The following is a 16808-nucleotide window of genomic DNA, read 5'->3' as shown; positions in this document are numbered from 1 at the left end:
GTCCACGCGCGACCGGGCGAGGGCGCGGGAGGGCGCGTGCGGCGTGACGACGCGACTCGCGGTGCGTCCCGTGACGCCATCGCGCCTGCTTTTGAAAGTTGGCGCCCGGGGCCGCCTCCCATGCTGCCCTGCGCCAACCCCTCCCCTCACCTTTCCTCCCCCGCCCTCCACTCGCCGCCCGGCCGGCCCCCCCACCCGTCCCTTCCCTTATCAGCACCCGCGGCCCCGGCAGCGCCGACGCAGGCGCACTGCACCGCACCGCCGCCATTTTGTGTCCGAGCTTGTGGAGCGATTAAACCGTGCGCGGAGCTGCTTCTTTGGCGGCAGTGGCGGCAGCAGTAGCCGGTGCGGGCGCGCAGAGCCGGCCGGGGACGCCGGGTGGCCGGAGCGGTGGAGCGGCGGCGGAACGGGCGCCGCGGGGGGTGTGGCGCGGAGGTAAGGGGGCCCAGGGTGGAGGAGGTTTCGCGGGCCGCCTCTAGGTGTCACGATGGGGCCGCTCCGGTCGGCGCTGGCTGTAGCCCGGCGCCAGCGCCGCCGCCGGGGGGTGTTTGTCTCCCTCTACCGTCCCTGCTGCGGCGCGGCCGCCGCCATTGCCCGCCGCCGCCGCCGCGGCCCGGCCGCCCCACTCCACACCCGCTCGCTAGGCCTCCTGGCCGCACGCTAGGCCTCGGGCGGCGGCGGCGGCGGCGGCGGCGGAGGCCCGCGCGCCCGGCGACTCCATTTTCCTTCCTTTGTCTCTGCCCTCGAGGCCGGCACTTGGCCCGGCTGATCGCCCTGCCGCGGCCCGCCCTCTGCCCTCCGCCCCTCCCGCGGCGGGTGGCCTCAGCCGAGACTCGGTCTCCGCGCTCCGGCTTCCTTGCTCGCTACTCGTTTAAGAGTTCAGACCCTCCCGCGGCCGGGCACGCAACTGAGTCCCAGAGCCCTGTGGGTGTCCGGGCCCCTGTTGATGCGTCTCGGGATACCCATCCACCCAGTCCCGGAACCTACCTGGTTGCTCCGAGTGCTTCCCCAGCCGCTCGGCTGCTCCGCGGTCGCTCCCAGTCCGCGCGTCGTCGCCGCTGGTCTCCGTCTCCGCCGAGTGGCGCAGGCGGCGCTGCTGCGGCTGCGAGCACAGGGACCCCAGAGCTGCCGAGAGCTCCCTCTGCAAGGCTGGCTGAGCTATTCGCGCCTCGACGCCGCCCGAGCGGGCGGGGGAACGTGCGCTCGCCGCCCCCGCCGGGCCCCGCTGCGCCCCCAAACTCGCGCCAAGGCTCCGCGCGCGAGCGGACTTCGTGCCGACCCCATAGTTGGCAGAAAAGCCGAGTTCCGCCTCAAGTAGCATTTCTTCTGCCAGGCTTCCACTCTCTTAACCTCCTTGGAGAAGTAACAGCCTGTGTACATTCAGTGATCTCAAAGGGACTGAAACAATTTCGCTCTGATCTCAAGTGACGTGACCATCTGAATTCGGGAGTTCTAGGCTGGTTATTTTGATCGAGACGACCCTTGAGTCGGCCTCCGGTTTTTAATTGTCCTGGCGCTAAACTTCGTATACTTAGTACCTGATGCTCTAGGGCTAGGCATAGGCAGTTTCAGCCTTCGAGATTGTGCAACCTGATCTAAAGCGCCAGTAGGACAGAATGAATTTATTCTTGACTCAACTGGTAATTTGCCCGTACGCTGAAATGTGAGGGTTGGTGTTGTAATTGAATCCTGGGTCATTGCAGATGGTTTATAAATATCTACGCCTAATGTAACTACTCTAATAGCTAGCCGACTTCCTGCATTTCTCCTGTTCGACATTAGTAAACATTCGAATACAGAGTTTTCCTACTTTCTTTGAGTTCAGATCAACTCGGAAAGTGAGGATTCCATGTTTCCTATAGACAGGAAAAGAAATTAAATTAGGGCATGTATTTAAATTTTACTGTCAGTAAGCCGTCCTGCATCATTAAAAAGCTTCCTATGTTGAATTGTCGAAGTTTAGTTCCCCTCCTCCAAACATACTACCTTTGTATGGTACAGGATAGTACAATATATCAACTCCTTAGTTTAAAAAAAAAAAAAAAAAAGGCTGGGTTAGCTCCACACACACTGGTTTGAAGTCTAGGCCTCATGCTTACTATGCATCTGCTATACTACTTGAGCCACACCTAGCACTGCTACGACTTTGTGTGTATGTGCCGGATCTGAGGTTTGAACTCTGGACCTGAGTGCTGTCCCTGAGCTTTTTTTTATGGGGGGGGGGTCCAGTCGTGGGGCCTGCACTCTGGGCCTGGGCGCTGTCCCTCAGCTCGAGGCTAGCGCTCTACCACTTGAGCCACAGCGCCACTTCTGGCTTTTTTCTTTTTGCTTATGTGGTGCTGAGGAATCGAACCCAGGGCCTCAGGCATGCAAGGCAAGCGCTCTACCACTGAGCCACCTTCCCAGCCCTGTCCCTGAGCTTTTTGCACAAGTCTACCTCTACCTTGAGCCACAGCTTCACATCCGGCTTTTTTAGCGGTTAATTGGAGATGAGCGTCTTACGGACTTTCCTGCCCAGGCTGACTTTGAACTGCCATCCTCAGACCTCATCCTTCTGAGTAGCTAGGATTACAGGTGTGAGCCACAGTACCCAGCTGTTTTGATATTTTTAAGAAAGAAAAGCTATGTTAATTTATGAGGTAAAGTTCTCCACTGTAATGTAATCTCAACCTGTAAATCCTGATAATGATCTGCTTCCGTATACATCTTTTTGAACATCCTTTTTTTTTTTTTTTAACTGAAATTAGGGTTAGGCCAATTTCTCAGGAGCCACATTAGAACCTTATTTATGCAACTTTTATTTTTTGTGGTGCTAGGTTTAAACTCATGACTTTTGCTTTACTACTGAACTTATACTTTCAGCTCCCTCATCCGTGTGTGTGTGTGTGTGTGTGTGTGTGTGTGTGTGTGTGTGTGTATACTACAGGAGTTCCTGCTCTTCCCTCTCCCAAGTAAAAAGCAACTAAATGTGGCAGTATTAATGAAGTGTTAGGCTTGGGACTAGAACTACTTTTTATTTATTTTTTATTTTTTATTGTGTTTAAGTGGTTACATAATTTCCCAAATTTCACAGTATTATGAGATAGTGATGCTCAGTTAAAGTCACAAACACATTCTAACTTTCCTGGAGCAAATTGTCTACCACAGTCTGTAACATTTGAGTTCTGTGAGCTTTGCGATACAGTTATTTCTTTTATGTTGGGTGATATGTACATTTCTTTTGTTTTGCATAGCATCAGCTGTTCCCTCTTTCCCACTTGTTCCCTCCCTCTAGAACTACTTTTAATTGATAAATAATCCACTTATGTAACTCATTGCATTATTTTATGTTTTCAATCTTTCAAACTTCTGAGTGACAAGTGGCAGGTTTAAGATAAAGTCCACAGAGATTTAAAAATTAAAATGCAGCAAGTTTGTAATTGAGCCAAGAGTAATGCTTGTTTTCCCAGGTTAGAATTATGCTCTGCAAATCCTGTGTTGCTTTTATAGAGTCTGCTGTTCTATATGTGGTTTTGTTTGTACTAGTACTAGAGCTTGAACTCAGGACCCTTGCACTCTTACTCAGCTTTTTCTGCTCAAGGCTAGTACTGGCTCTACCACTTGAGCCATACCTCTATTTGAGCCATACCTCCACTTCTGGTTTTGGGTAGTTAATTGGAGGTAAGAGTTTCATAGGCTTTCCTACTTGGATTGGCATCAAACCTTGATTCTCTGATCTCAGTCTGCTTGAGTAGCTAGAATTATAGATGTGAGCCACCAGCACCTGGCAGTTTCTTAGTCTTACGCATTATGATGACTTAATAGTGTAGACCTTATCCAACACAGTTGCTATTCTTTGGGGTCTGTATGCCAGTAATTATCTTTGGGTTTTTTGCTTATTTTGTTGTTGTTGTTTTGTCAGTCCTGATACTTGAACTCAGGGCCTGGGCACTGTCCCCGAGCTTTTTCTTCTCAAAGCTAGCACTTTACCACTCAAGCCACAGTGCCACTTCTGGCTTTTTCTGTTTATGCTGGGCGGGCACTCTACCACTAAGCCACATTCCCAGCCCCAATACTTTGTTTTTAGTGGAAAGCTAAACCTAGAGAAAATAAATTTGGGATAAATGGGTTATATCAGGGAAACCCAAAGACTCTACTTGTTTAAATAGTTGTAGGAGTAAGATTGCAAGAATTTTGCCTACATAAGAAAATTCTGCTTATTTACTTAAAGTTGTAAAAGATCCCACAAGATGCAAAATTGCTGGGCATCAGTTGCTCACACCTGTAAACCTAGCTACTCAGGAGGCTGAGATCTGAGGGTCATGGTTCAAAGCCAGCTCAGACAGGAAAGTCCATGAGACTCTTATCTCCAATTAACCACCAGAAAACTGGAAGTGACTCTGTGTATCAAAGTATAGAGTACTAGCCTTGAGCAAAGAAGCTCAGGGACAGCACCTGGACCCTGAGTTCAAGGTCCATGACTGACCCCCCCCCAAAAAAAACAAAAACAAAAAAAAACTTTAGTTACTATCTTTGTTTCATCCCTGCCAGTATTTTTATCTTCAAATCATCCCTGCCAGTATCTTTGTGTGTTCTTTCTGTGATATCATGTGTGAGTTCAGAGATAGGTCACTGGATATAGGCAGCTGACATATCTCAAGGGTTTTGATTTTTTTTTTTTTTTTTTGTCTGTCGTGGGGCTTGTACTCTGGGCCTGGGCGCTGTCCCTCAGCTCTTCAGCTCAAGGTGAGCGCTCTACCACTTGAGCTACAGCGCCACTTCCGGTTTTCTAGTGGTTTATTGGAGATAGGAGTCTCACGGTCTTTCGTGCCCGGGCTGGCTTTGAACCGCGATTCTCAGGCATGAGCACCGGCGCCCGGCATTCATATAATTTTTTATACTTGATATTTATTTTGGCCCACCCTTAGAACTTTCAATGGCTGGAAGTGGCGCTGTAGCTTAAGTGGTAGAGCGCTCCCCTTGAGCTGAATTGCTGAAGGACAGCGCCCAGGCCCAGAGTTCAAGCCCCACGACCGACCCAAAAAAAAAAAAAAAAAAAAAAGAACTTTCAATGGCATAAAATTCTCTTCCCATTGAAGTATCTAGTGATACATGGACACCAATCAATACACAAGCCAGGCATCAGCACTCAGGAGGCTGAAGCAGGAGGATCTCAAGTTTCAGGCCAGCCCAGACTACATAAACTTTGACTCAAAATAACCCAAACAAAGAAAGAAAGAAACAAACTAGTGGCTCACATCTGTAATTCTAGCTACTCAGGAAGCTGAGATCTGAGGATCATGGTTCAAAGCCAGCCTGGGCAGGAAAGTTCATGAGACTCTTATTTCCAATAAACCACCAAAAAACCGGAAGTGATGCTGTGGCTCAAGTAGTAGAGGGCTATCCTTAAGCTGAAGAGCTGAAGGACAGCCCCCAGGCCCAGAGTGCAATCCCCATGATTGACACCTCCCCATCCCCCCCCCCCCCCCAAAAAAAAAGCCTTGTGCTGGTTACTCACACCTGTAATCCTAGTTAATCAGGAGGCTGAGATCTGAGGATCGTGGTTTGAAGCCAGCCTGGGCAGAAAAAGTCTCCTTGAGACTCTTAATTCCAATAAACCACTCAGAAAAAGCCAGAAGTAGTGCTATAGCTCAACTGGTACAGAACTAACTTTGAGCACAGAGTCTCAGGGGCAGTACTCAAGCCCTAGGACCAGCAAAAAAAAAAAAGCTTCTTGGATCAAATATACAAATCCTCTTTTGTGTTATAAGCTGCCTATCAACATAAGAGACTTTATTTAGCTTGGTCTGAGAAAGAATAATCATCTTTTTTTGTTGACTAGTTAATTGTGAGATGAATTTCCTCTTAGTTTTTTTTTTTTTTTTGGTAGGTCATGGGACTTGAACTCTGGGCCTGGGCACTGTCCCTGAGCTCTTCATCTCAAGGCAATCCCTCTACCACTTGAGCCTCAGGGCCACTTCTGGATTTCAGGTGGTTAATTGGAGATGAGAATTTCATAGACTTTCCTGTGTAGGCTGGCTTTGAACCATGATCCTCAAATCTCAGTCTCCTGAGTAGTAGGATTACAGGTGTGAGCCATCGGCGCCCAGCTCCTCTTAGTATTTTATATACTAAATTCTTTGCAAACTTTTTTGTTGTTGCAGGTACCCTCAAACTTGCCAGCCTCCTGAGTGTTGAGATTACAGGCCTGTAACACCAGAACCCAACTAATTATTTATTTATCAATTACATCAAATCTTTAGTTTGCTCTCATTTTATTCCATGCTGCATGGTGCATTTTTGTGAAATTCATATTTCATACAATTATTTCTTTTTCTTTTTAGAATGATTGTGGATCTAGAGACAAAAAACAAGATGCACTAGTAGACGGACTGCTGACCAGGGACTTCGTAGCTGGTTCTATTTTCCTTCCTCAAACCAACTTTGCAGCCACGGAGCGGTAATTGCTATTTTCATTTCTTGCTCTAAAAAAAAATGGGAATAATGAAACTCCTGGACTAGAGGATTTTATGGGTAGTTCTTGGGTATAGGAGATAGAGGTTATTGGGTGATTGAGAGCTATACAGCTTTAAAGTCAGAGTTCTGGGTTTGAAACTGTGCAGTGTCACAAACTAGCTGAGTGATATTGGACAGATTACTTAACCTGTCTAATTCTACAGTCCCTGTTTCGGAGAGAAAAATAAGACCAACCTCAGTGTGTTCTTCAGGTGAACAATAATGTATGTAACAGATTAAATTCCAATCTGATTGTGTGTGTAGGAAAACTCCCAAGAAGTTGTGGCTGTTTTTCTGTAGAAAATTTTGAATTGTGTATTTTGACTATTGGCAGATGACCTGAAATGTCTATGGCCTATGGCAATTTGTAATTTTAATGAGGAACAGAAGGAATGCTGTTTTTGGAGAAATTAATATTCTGGATAAAAATTGTCTTAATTCGAGCTAGTCAATTTAGCTGATAATTTTCTGCTATAAAGTATAATGAGAACTTGAAACAGTCCTAATAAATGTTGGAGTCTGCTCTGTTTTGGGAATCTTTTTTTTTTTTTGGTCAGTTATGGGACTTGAACTCGGGGCCTGGGCTCTGTCCATGAGCTCTTTTGCTCAAGGGTAGAGCTCTACTACTTTGAGCCACAGCTCCACCTCTGGTCTCAGGGCTAGGGCTGGGAAGGTGGCTTAGTGGTAGAATGCTTGCCTTACATGCAGGAGGCCCTCGGTTACATTCCTCAACACCACATTAGCAGGAACAAAAAGGTGGAAGTGGTGCTGTGGCTCAAGTGGTAGAGCACTAGCCTTGAGCTGAATAGTTGAGGGACAGCGCCCAGGCCCAGAGTTCAGGCCCCATGACCAACAAAATAAAGTCTCAGGGCTAGCTTTGAAACTCGGTCCTTAGATCTCAGCCTTCTGAGCAGCTAGGATTAAGACGTGAGTCACTAGCACCTGGCTTACTTTAGGATCTTGAAGTAATTAAGTAGGTATAGATATTGAAAGTTTTTTCTCTGGGTTGGGGATTTGGCTCAGTGGAAGAGTACTTGCCTTTTAAGTACAAGGCCCTGAGTTTGGTCCTCAGCTGGGGGTAAGGGGCAGCTATGGAAGTGGTTTCTCTTCAGGCTTATACAAGGCACATCTTTTTATCCCTTAAAAAAAAAAGTGAAAATAATTGAAATTGTATAATGGCAAAAAGGAATGTGGAGGCAAATTTTTCAAATGCTAAAATTAGCTAAGCGTATATAAATGAATCATCTAAGTGACTACTAGAGTTTTTCTTAGAAGCTGTGCTAGAAGTAAATGTAGAGGGAGAAAGAAGGAGGAATGAGAGCTCTATTATTCTTTAAGCTTCTGTTCTACAAATGAGCAAACTTGGTATCTTGCTAGATGGAAAGAACAAAGTCTGCTGTACTAATAAGATCCTGAAAAGAGTAATGATACTGATTTGAAGAACTAGTAAGAAATTTAGACTTAATAGTTTGGGAAATGAGATCTTTGAAATATGTTGATCACTTTTTTATTTATTTTTTTTTTAATTTAATTTTATTTGTGAACATACTGTACAGAGGAGTTACAGTTACATGGGCAGGATAATGCGTACATTTCTTACCAAGCATTGCAACTCCTCCTTTGTTTACCCTTCACATCCCTTCCCAGCCTGCCCCCTCCCCCCCTAATCCCAATCCTTCTCGTCCCCCCCCCCCCCACCACCACCACCACCACCAACGTTGTAAAGCTCGTTTTGGACATGACAACTTGTACTTCTCATTGTTGCAACAGGTCCACCTGTATCCTTAAACAACTGGTTTTTCCCCATCTCCTCCACAAGTTATACTGACATCAAATATAGTGAAAGCAGGGGTTATACTGTGGGGGAGGGACATACAAAGCAACAAAGAGATAATCTTATAAATGTGTTAGAAACACATGCATGAAAGAAAAAAAACATTAAAATACACATCTAAGGGTTCATTTTCCTGACATCACATTATCTGACCTTTTCCGCTTGACTCATACATATACTAGATATTACAAATAAGGGAAACCATGGGACCTACGTTTCTTTGGGCCTGGCTTACTTCACTTAATATAATTTTTTCCAAGTTTTTCCATTTCCTAACAAATGGGGCAATGTCATTCTTTCTGATGGAGGCATAGAATTCCATTGTGTTTATTGTGTTTATTTTTATTTTTTGGGTCCAGTCGTGGGCCTGAACTCTGGGCCTGAACGCTGTCCCTCAGCTCTTCAGCTCAAGGCTAGCTCTACCACTTGAGCCACAATGCCACTTCGGCTTTTTTTTTTCTGCTTATGTGGTGCTAAGGAATCGAACCCAGGGCCTCATGCATGCAAGGCAAGTGCTCTACCACTGAGCCACCTTCCCAGCCCCTTGATCACTTTTTTAATGTGTGTGTGTTCCAGTTCTAGGACTTGAACTCAGGGTCTGGACACAATCCCAGATATTTTTTGCTTCAGGATAGGGCTCTACTACTTGAGCTACAACTCCACTTCTGGCTTTTTTGGGAGTTAATTGGAAATAGGAGTCTGCTGTCCCAGCAAGCTTTGTTTGTTTTTGTTTTTGGGTCCGGTCGTGGGGCCTGAACTCTGGGCCTGGGCGCTGTCCCTCAGCTCTTCAGCTCAAGGCTACGCTCTACCACTTGAGTCACAGCACCACTTCCGGCTTTTTTCTTTTCTTTTCTTTTTTTTTTTTGCTTATGTGGTGCTGAGGAATCGAACCCAGGGCCTCATACATGCAAGGCAAGCGCTCTACCACTGAGCCACCTTCCCAGCCCATGTCCCAGCAAGCTTTGAACCATGACCCTTACCAGCCAGCCTCCTGGTAACTAGGATTATAGGTGTAAACCACTGGTGCCTGATATATATATATATATCAATCAGTAGAGCAAGCGCTCTACTGCTTGAGCCACAGCACCACTTTTCTACTGGTTTATTGGAGGTAAGAGTCTCATAGACTTTCCTGCCCGGGCTGGCTTTGAACTGCGATCCTCCAATCTCAGCCTCCTGAGTAGCTAGGATTACAGGCGTGAGCCACTGGTACCCACCCTACCTGGGGCGCCTGATGACTTTTTAAGAGTCAAGCTGTGACTCAAGTGGTAGAGTGTTACCCTTGAGCAGAAAAAGCTAATGAGCAGCACCCAGGCCCTGAGTTCAAGCCTCAGTACCAGCACAAGGGGAAAAAAAGGAATTATCATGTCTAGCTTATCTGTTTATATTCCCAGACAGTGAATCCACAGGATAAACTAACTTATTTGGGGAGCTTCTAAACTTAGGGGATAGTGAATAACTGGAAGAAATTAAAATATTGTAATATTTAGGTCTAGAGGCTTGGTTCAAGTAGTGGAGCGCCCACCTAGCAATTTCAAACCTAGCTACTGCCCCCTCCCAATGAGAGTGTGTGTGTGTGTGTGTGTGTGTGTGTGTGTGTGTCATAGATATAGTTACATACAATTATATTTAACTAGTGGAATGCAAGCTATGATTTTCTGGCACATACTTATCTTCAACAAAATGAGGTGTGAATACCTGGGATTGGAATTCTTCTTTCTAAAGGTACCACAGGAGAAACACGGGAAAAAATACTTTTGAGCCATTAAACAGTTTCTTAGTTTGTCCCTGTTGTAGTCTACTGAGATATAGAAGTTGGTATTTATTGCTTGCGTAAGTGTTTGTCAGAAAAAATGTGTCTCATTGTCTTGAAAATGAACTGGACAACTTGTGGGTGGAGGGACTGGGAAGGTGGCTCAGTGGTAGAGTGCTTGCCTTGCATGCATGAGGCCCTGGGTTTGATTCCTCAGCACCACATAAGTAGAAAAAAAGGTGGAAGTAGCATTGTGGCTCAAGTGGTAGAGCACTAGCCTTGAGCTGAAGAGCTGAGGGACAGTGCTCCCAGGTCCAGAGTTCAGGCCCCACAACGGACCCCCCAAAAAAAACAACAAAAACCCAACAGGTTGTGGGTGGGAACAGGAGGGAAAAACTGGGAAAGAGTGGAGAAAGGGGTGATATTATCCAAAAGGAAATGTACTAATTACCTGACTTAGGAAACAGTAACCTATCCCTCTGAACATTACCTGTATAATAACAATTAACTGGAGTGTACATGACAATTGGTAGATGACTAGACCAGATTAGAAGTGTTGTTATAAAGACCATTCTGATGATATAATTTAAAAGAAAAAAAGGAACTATCAGAGTCTGGTTGGTCTAAAACCTTAAAAATGAAATTCTGTAAAACAATTTGGGAAACAAATGTCAAATTTTAACTCATCTTTTCCTGTCATTTTTGCTTTATGTTATTTTTTCAGATATAATCTGGATTATGCTCCTGTAGCTGGGGTTAAACACATGCATTACTATGCCTGGCTTATTTATTGAGGTGAAGTTTGATAACTTTTTGGATAGACTGGTACAATTTTTGCTCCTCAAGTAGCTGGGATTAAAATTAACTCAATCTTAATTAACAGTTTATATTGGTTTGTGTTAGTTTTCCTTCCAATTCCAGTCAAATACTAAATCCAAAGCTAGAGACCTATGACTCCTGTAATTCTGTGTGTGTGTGTGTGTGTGTGTGTGTGTGTTTTCATGGGTGCACTTGTGCACATGTACATGTACACACATGTATGCATGTCTAGGACTATATTGAAGTTTGATCTCAAGGTATTTATTCCTTAGCTTTGTCACTTAAGCCTGGTATTCTCCACTTGAGCCACAGTTCCACTTCTGGCTTTTTTGGAGATAAGAGTCTCAAGAATTTTCTTGCTTGGGCTAGTTTTGAGCCTGGATCCTCAGATCTCAACTTCATGAATAACTAGGATTACAGGTGTGAGGCACAGATTCCTGAAACAGTCTTTCATTTTGGGAGGTAGGGGTGGTCATGGGGCTTGAACTCTGGGCCTAGACATTGTCCCTCAGCTCTTCAACTCAAGGCTAGCGTTACCACTTGAGCCGCAGCACTACTTCCAATTTTCTGATGGTTTATTGGAGATAAGAGTCTCAAGGATTTTCCTGAGTAGCTAGGATTACAGGTGTAAGCCACTGGTGCCTGAGTTTGAGATACAACCTTTTTTTTTTTGTGGGGATGGGGTGTGGGGGGTGTTTTGTTTTGTTTTTGCCACTCCTGGGGCTTGACCTCAGGGCCTGGGCACTGTCCTTGAGCTGCTTTTGTTCAAGGCTACCACTCTACCACTTGAGCCACAGCACCAGTTCTGGCTTTTTCTGTTTATATGGGTACTAAGGAATTGAACCCATGGTGTTATTCACGCTAGCAAGCACTCTACCACTAAGCCATATCCCCAGCCCTGAATTTTTTTTTTAAATTGTTATTATAAAGATGATGTTCAGGGGCTGGGAAGATAGCTCAGTGGTAGAGTGCTTGCCTTGCATGCATGAGGTCCTGGGTTCGATTTCTTAGCACCACATAAACAGAAAATGCCAGAAATGGCGCTGTGGCTCAAGTGGTAGAGTGCTAGCCTTGAGCTGAAGAGCTGAGGGACAGTGCCAAGGCTGAGTTCATGCCCCATAACTGACAAAAAAAAAAAAAAAGATTATGTTCAGAGGGGTGGATTACTATTTCATAAGTCAGGTAATTAGTACATTTCTTTTTGGGTATATATCACCCCTTCCTCCACTCTTTCCCAGTTTTTCCTTCCTGTTCCCACTCACAATTTGTACAGTTCATTTTCAAGATAATGAGACTTTTGGGGGGGGGGTGTCCGGTCGTGGGGCTCTACCACTTGAGCCACAGCGCCACTTCCGGCTTTTTTCTTTTCGCTTATGTGGTGCTGAGGAATCGAACCCAGGGCCTCATGCATGCAAGGTAAGCGCTCTACCACTGAGCCACCTTCCCGGCCCTAATGAGACAGTTTTTGAGACAGGATTTTGTTCTATAGCCTAAACTTGCCTTGAAATCAATCTTCCTTCAGCCTCCCTACTGCTAGAATTACAAGCAAACACCACCACATGTGACTCACTTCTATATTCCTCCCTTCCCCCCACCCACCCACATCCTTATAACATTATTTGGGATTAAACTCAAGGTCTCCTGATTGTTAGCCATACATTCCACCATTTGAGCCAAGTCCCCAATCTTGTTTCTATTACTACTAAGAAATAAGCAAGTTAATAAATTACTTCTTTTAGCCAGGCACTGGTGCCTTACACCTATAATTCTAGCTACTCAGGAGTCTGAGATCTAAGGATCGAGGTTCAAAGCCAGCCCAGGCAAGGAAAGTCCGAGAGACTCTTACCTCCAATAAACTGGAAATGGCACTGGGGCTCAGTGGTAGAGTGCTAGCCTTGAGCTGAAGAGCTGAGGGACAGCGCTCAGACCCAAATTTAAGCCCCATGACTGACAAAAAAAAAATAATAATAATAAAATAAATAAATTACTTGTTTTAGTAATTTTCATTTTAGTTCAAAGTAAAATTTTGCTGCTTTTTTTTTTTTTTTTTGGTTGATTGTGGGGCTTGAACTCTGGGCTTGGGCGCTGTCCCTCAGCTCTTCAAATTTTGTTTTTTTTATTGTTTAAACTTAAAAACTTCCACTTGAGCCACATACCCAGTCCTTTTTGCTTTCGTTAATATTTGAATAGAATATTGCATCCTGCCTAGGCATGTGCCTATACCTCAATCTACCTATATTTTAGGCTTCTTGGTATAGGATGATTAGACATGGGTCACTACTTCTAGCTATTGTATAAGAAGGGATTCTAGAAATTTTTCTATCCTAGGTAGCCTTGAATCACAATTCTCCCTATCAGCCTTCCAAGTAGCCAAGGATGACAGGCATGAACTACCCATGCTTGGCTGTATTTTGGATTACTTTTGTTTCTTCTGGCTAAGAATATAGTAGCTGGTACTGATGTAGTAACTGTATCTTTTTTCCTTTTTTTTAGATTGTCAAATACATTGTTGCCATTTATTACCATTTTGCTATTTGGTACAGATGTACATTGTTGAGAGTAAGCTACTAGTTTTTCATTTAATCTTAAAGGAGACCTCTCCTTTTTCCCTTCTGTCATACCTTGAACTTTGTCTTCCTACCTAAGAAATCATTGAAGCCAAGTGTTGGTGACTTACCTTGTAATTCTTGCTACCCAGGAGGCTGTGAGATGAAGGGTAGGATCTAGGTTCAAAGTCACTCTGCTAGAAAAGTCCCTGAGACTTTATCTCCAGTTAACTAACAAAAAGATGAACTAAGCCCAGTACTGGTGGATCACACCTGTAATCCTAGCTACTCAGGAGGTTGAGATCTGAGGATCACGGTTCAAAGCCAGCTAGGCAGGAAAGTCTGTGAGACTCTATCTCCAATAAACCACCAGAAAAACCAGAAGTGATGCTATGGCTCAAGTGGTAGAGCCCTAGCCTTGAGCTGAAGAGCTGAGGGACAGTGGCTAGGCCCAGACTTCAGCCCCACAACCAACAAAAAGATGAACTAACAAAAAGATGAGTTGTGGTTCAACTGGCAGGGTGCCAACTGTAAGCAGGAAAGCAAAGCAAGAATCGGAGCCCCTGAGCTCAAGCTCTGGTCTCTGGGGGGAAAAAAATCATTTAATATTGGTTGTACATAGAAGTGAAACTTAATGACTTTTTCTTTAAGAAACGTAATGATAGACTACAGATTTTATTTGAAAAATGAACAAAAATTATTTTTTTTTAATTTATCTTTTTACTGGTCTTGGGGCTTGAAATCTGGGTCTGGGCGCTGGCCCTGAGTTCTTCAGCTCATGTCTAGCACTCTACCACTTGAGTTACAGCACCACTTCCATTTTTCTGGTGTTTAGTTGGAGATAAAAGTTTCATGGACTTTCCTGCCCGGGATGGCTTTGATCTGTGATCCTCAGATCTCAGCCTCCTGAGTTGCTAGGATTACAGCCGTGAGCCACTGGCACCCAGCCAAAAAATTTTTACACAGAAGATTATGTGGATCTATATTTAGACTGCATTAACTTTTGCATACTCGGTCAGTCACTTCCAGAGCATGGTCAACAGCAATTTTGTATGAGGATTACTTGGAGACCCTTTTTGTTTTTTGTTTTCAAAACAGTCTCCTACAAACTTGACATTCTCCCTGCCTCCACATGTTAGAATTAAAAGCCTGTACCATCATTCCTGGCTATATGATTTTTTGTTTTGTTTTTAAATGGTCTTGGGGCTTGAACTCAGGGATTGGGTGTTGTTCCTAAGCTTCTTTTACTCAAGGCTAGCACTCTACCACTTGAGCCATAGCTCCACTTCTGGTCATTTCTCAGTAGTTTATTGGAGATAAGAGCCTCGGGGACTTGCCTGCATAGGCTGGCTTCAAACCACAATCCTTAGATCTCAGCCTCCTGAGTAGCTAGGATTATAGGTGTGAGCCACTGATGCCCAGCTGCTCCTGCTGCTTCTTATTTTCTTTTTTCTTTTTCTTTTTTTTTTTTGGTGCCAATCCTAGACTTGAAGTAGGGCTTAGATATTGTCCTTGAGATTTTGTACTCAAGAATAGCACTTTAGGCTGGGAAGGTGGCTCAGTGATAGAGAGCTTGCCTCGCATGCATGAGGCGCACTGGTTCGATTCCTCAGCACCACATAAATAGAAAAAGCTGGAAGTGGCGTTGTGCCTCAAGTGGTGGTGCGCTGGCCTTGAGCCGAAGAGCTGAGGGACAGTGCCCAAGCTCAGAGTTCAAGCCCCACAACTAACAAAAAGAATAGCACTTTAGAGGGAAGGTGGGAACAGCTTACACTAAGCAAAAGGAAAGGAATGTACATATCACCTGATTTGGAAGTAGTTATCATAGTTTATGGAATTCACAAACTTTTAGACCATGATAATAACAATTTGCCCTGTAAAGGTTAAAATGTGTTTGTGACTTTTAAGTATCACTGTCCCATAATACTGTGAAATTTATGTAATCACCTAATCCCAATAAAAAAATTAAAAAAAAAAGAATAGCACTTTACCACTTGATCCACAGCTCTACTTCTGGCCTTTTGATGTTTAATTAGACATGAGTCTCTCCAGTTTGTCTGCACAGGCTGGCTTTGAACCACAATCCCCAGATTTCAGCCTCTTGAGAATTATAGGCATGAATCATTAGCATTTGGCTAGTTATCTATATATTTTTTGAAGCTCACTAGCCATTCTGATACAAACTAGTTCTAAGGAGTGATGCCCAGGAAGTGTCCACCCACCAATCCTTAGAAGTTCTAGTTGTATGTATGCATATTTACATTGTGTATGTAATTTCTCATATTGTGTAATATATTTATTCAAAGTAATAAATTTGCCATAGATACTCAGCCTTTTCATATATCAAGTGGTGAAAGACTAAGGGATGTTCCAAAGGTGTTATAACTCTGAGCTGCTTCCAGGGGTGGGTATGGAGTAGAGTGGAAAGGCATCTAGTTGTCGCTGACATAGTCACCTTGGGAAAATACATGAAGAAGTGACACATTAGGTTGCTTTATGCCAGCAAAAGTATCATCTAGGCTTCAGCGTGCAGAGAAGGACAGCATGTGCTCAGGACCTAGCAAATACTTGGTATGAAACTCCATCATTGACTTCCAGATAATCATTTTATTCTATTTTGTGTATAAATGTTGAATAAATGAAATAAATAAACTGTCCTTAATGAAGGGCTAGAACTTGCCCTCTGAAACCAGATCACAGTAGTAAATTTGAGATGATTTAGCATAACTTCAATTGGGTACATTGAATGTCTTATATAGAAATTTTCATTTATATATAAACCAGTGTTCTCATATAGAATCCTTCTGCTAGAATGCTTCTGTCTAGTAGCTTGCCTGATAAAGGCTATTTCATCCTTTAAGATTGTTTTAACAGGGGCTGGGAAGGTGGCTCAGTGGTAGAGCTCTTGCCCTGCATGCATGAGGCCCTGGGTTCGATTCTTCAGCACCACATAAGCAAAAAGAAAAAAGCCGGAAGTGGCACTGTGGCTCAAGTGCTAGAGCGCTAGCCTTGAGCTGAAGAGCTGAGGGACAGCGCCCAAGCCAAGAGTTCAGGCACCACGATCGGACCCCCCCACCCCCAAAAAAGATTGTTTTAGCAATTCTTCTCCTTTAAACCTTCCTTTTTTCTAAGTAAGTTGCTTTCTTCTGTTCCAGGGTGATGAGAAGTATGTTAACCCCTGTTAGAGTCACACTAGATAGCTGCTATTTGTTTTGATGGTTTCTCTGCCAGATGAGCTCTGTGAGAACTGAGCCCTGTGGGGAATTCAAAGCTTATCTGGTAGTGAACAGTGCCACAGTAAGCCACTGTACCAGTTGGAGGTTGCCTCTGTTGCCTGTATTCTTTATGTGCTCTATTTGCT

At 44.4% G+C, this 16808-nt stretch overlaps 1 protein-coding gene across 3 annotated transcripts in view; it reads left to right on the top strand.

Annotated features, from left to right (window-relative positions):
• Positions 1–209: 209 nt before the first annotated feature.
• Ctcf (CCCTC-binding factor) overlaps positions 210–16808 on the top strand; it is a 56185-nt gene continuing 39586 nt past the window's right edge. Inside the window, exons 1-2 of one of the 3 annotated variants that reach the window (XM_042700640.1) lie at positions 210–435; positions 6341–6439. The gene's annotated coding sequence lies outside the window, so the exon portion shown is untranslated. Of the gene's footprint in view, positions 436–6323; positions 6440–16808 lie in introns of all 3 variants that reach the window. The other 2 variants (XM_042700639.1, XM_042700642.1) reach the window with 2 other exon arrangements.

The sequence above is a fragment of the Dipodomys spectabilis genome, unplaced genomic scaffold, assembly GCF_019054845.1.
Source record: "Dipodomys spectabilis isolate Male_0828 unplaced genomic scaffold, ASM1905484v1 ptg000273l, whole genome shotgun sequence".
Classification (NCBI taxonomy): Eukaryota; Metazoa; Chordata; class Mammalia; order Rodentia; family Heteromyidae; genus Dipodomys; species Dipodomys spectabilis.
This window is presented reverse-complemented; position numbering and strand designations above follow the sequence as displayed.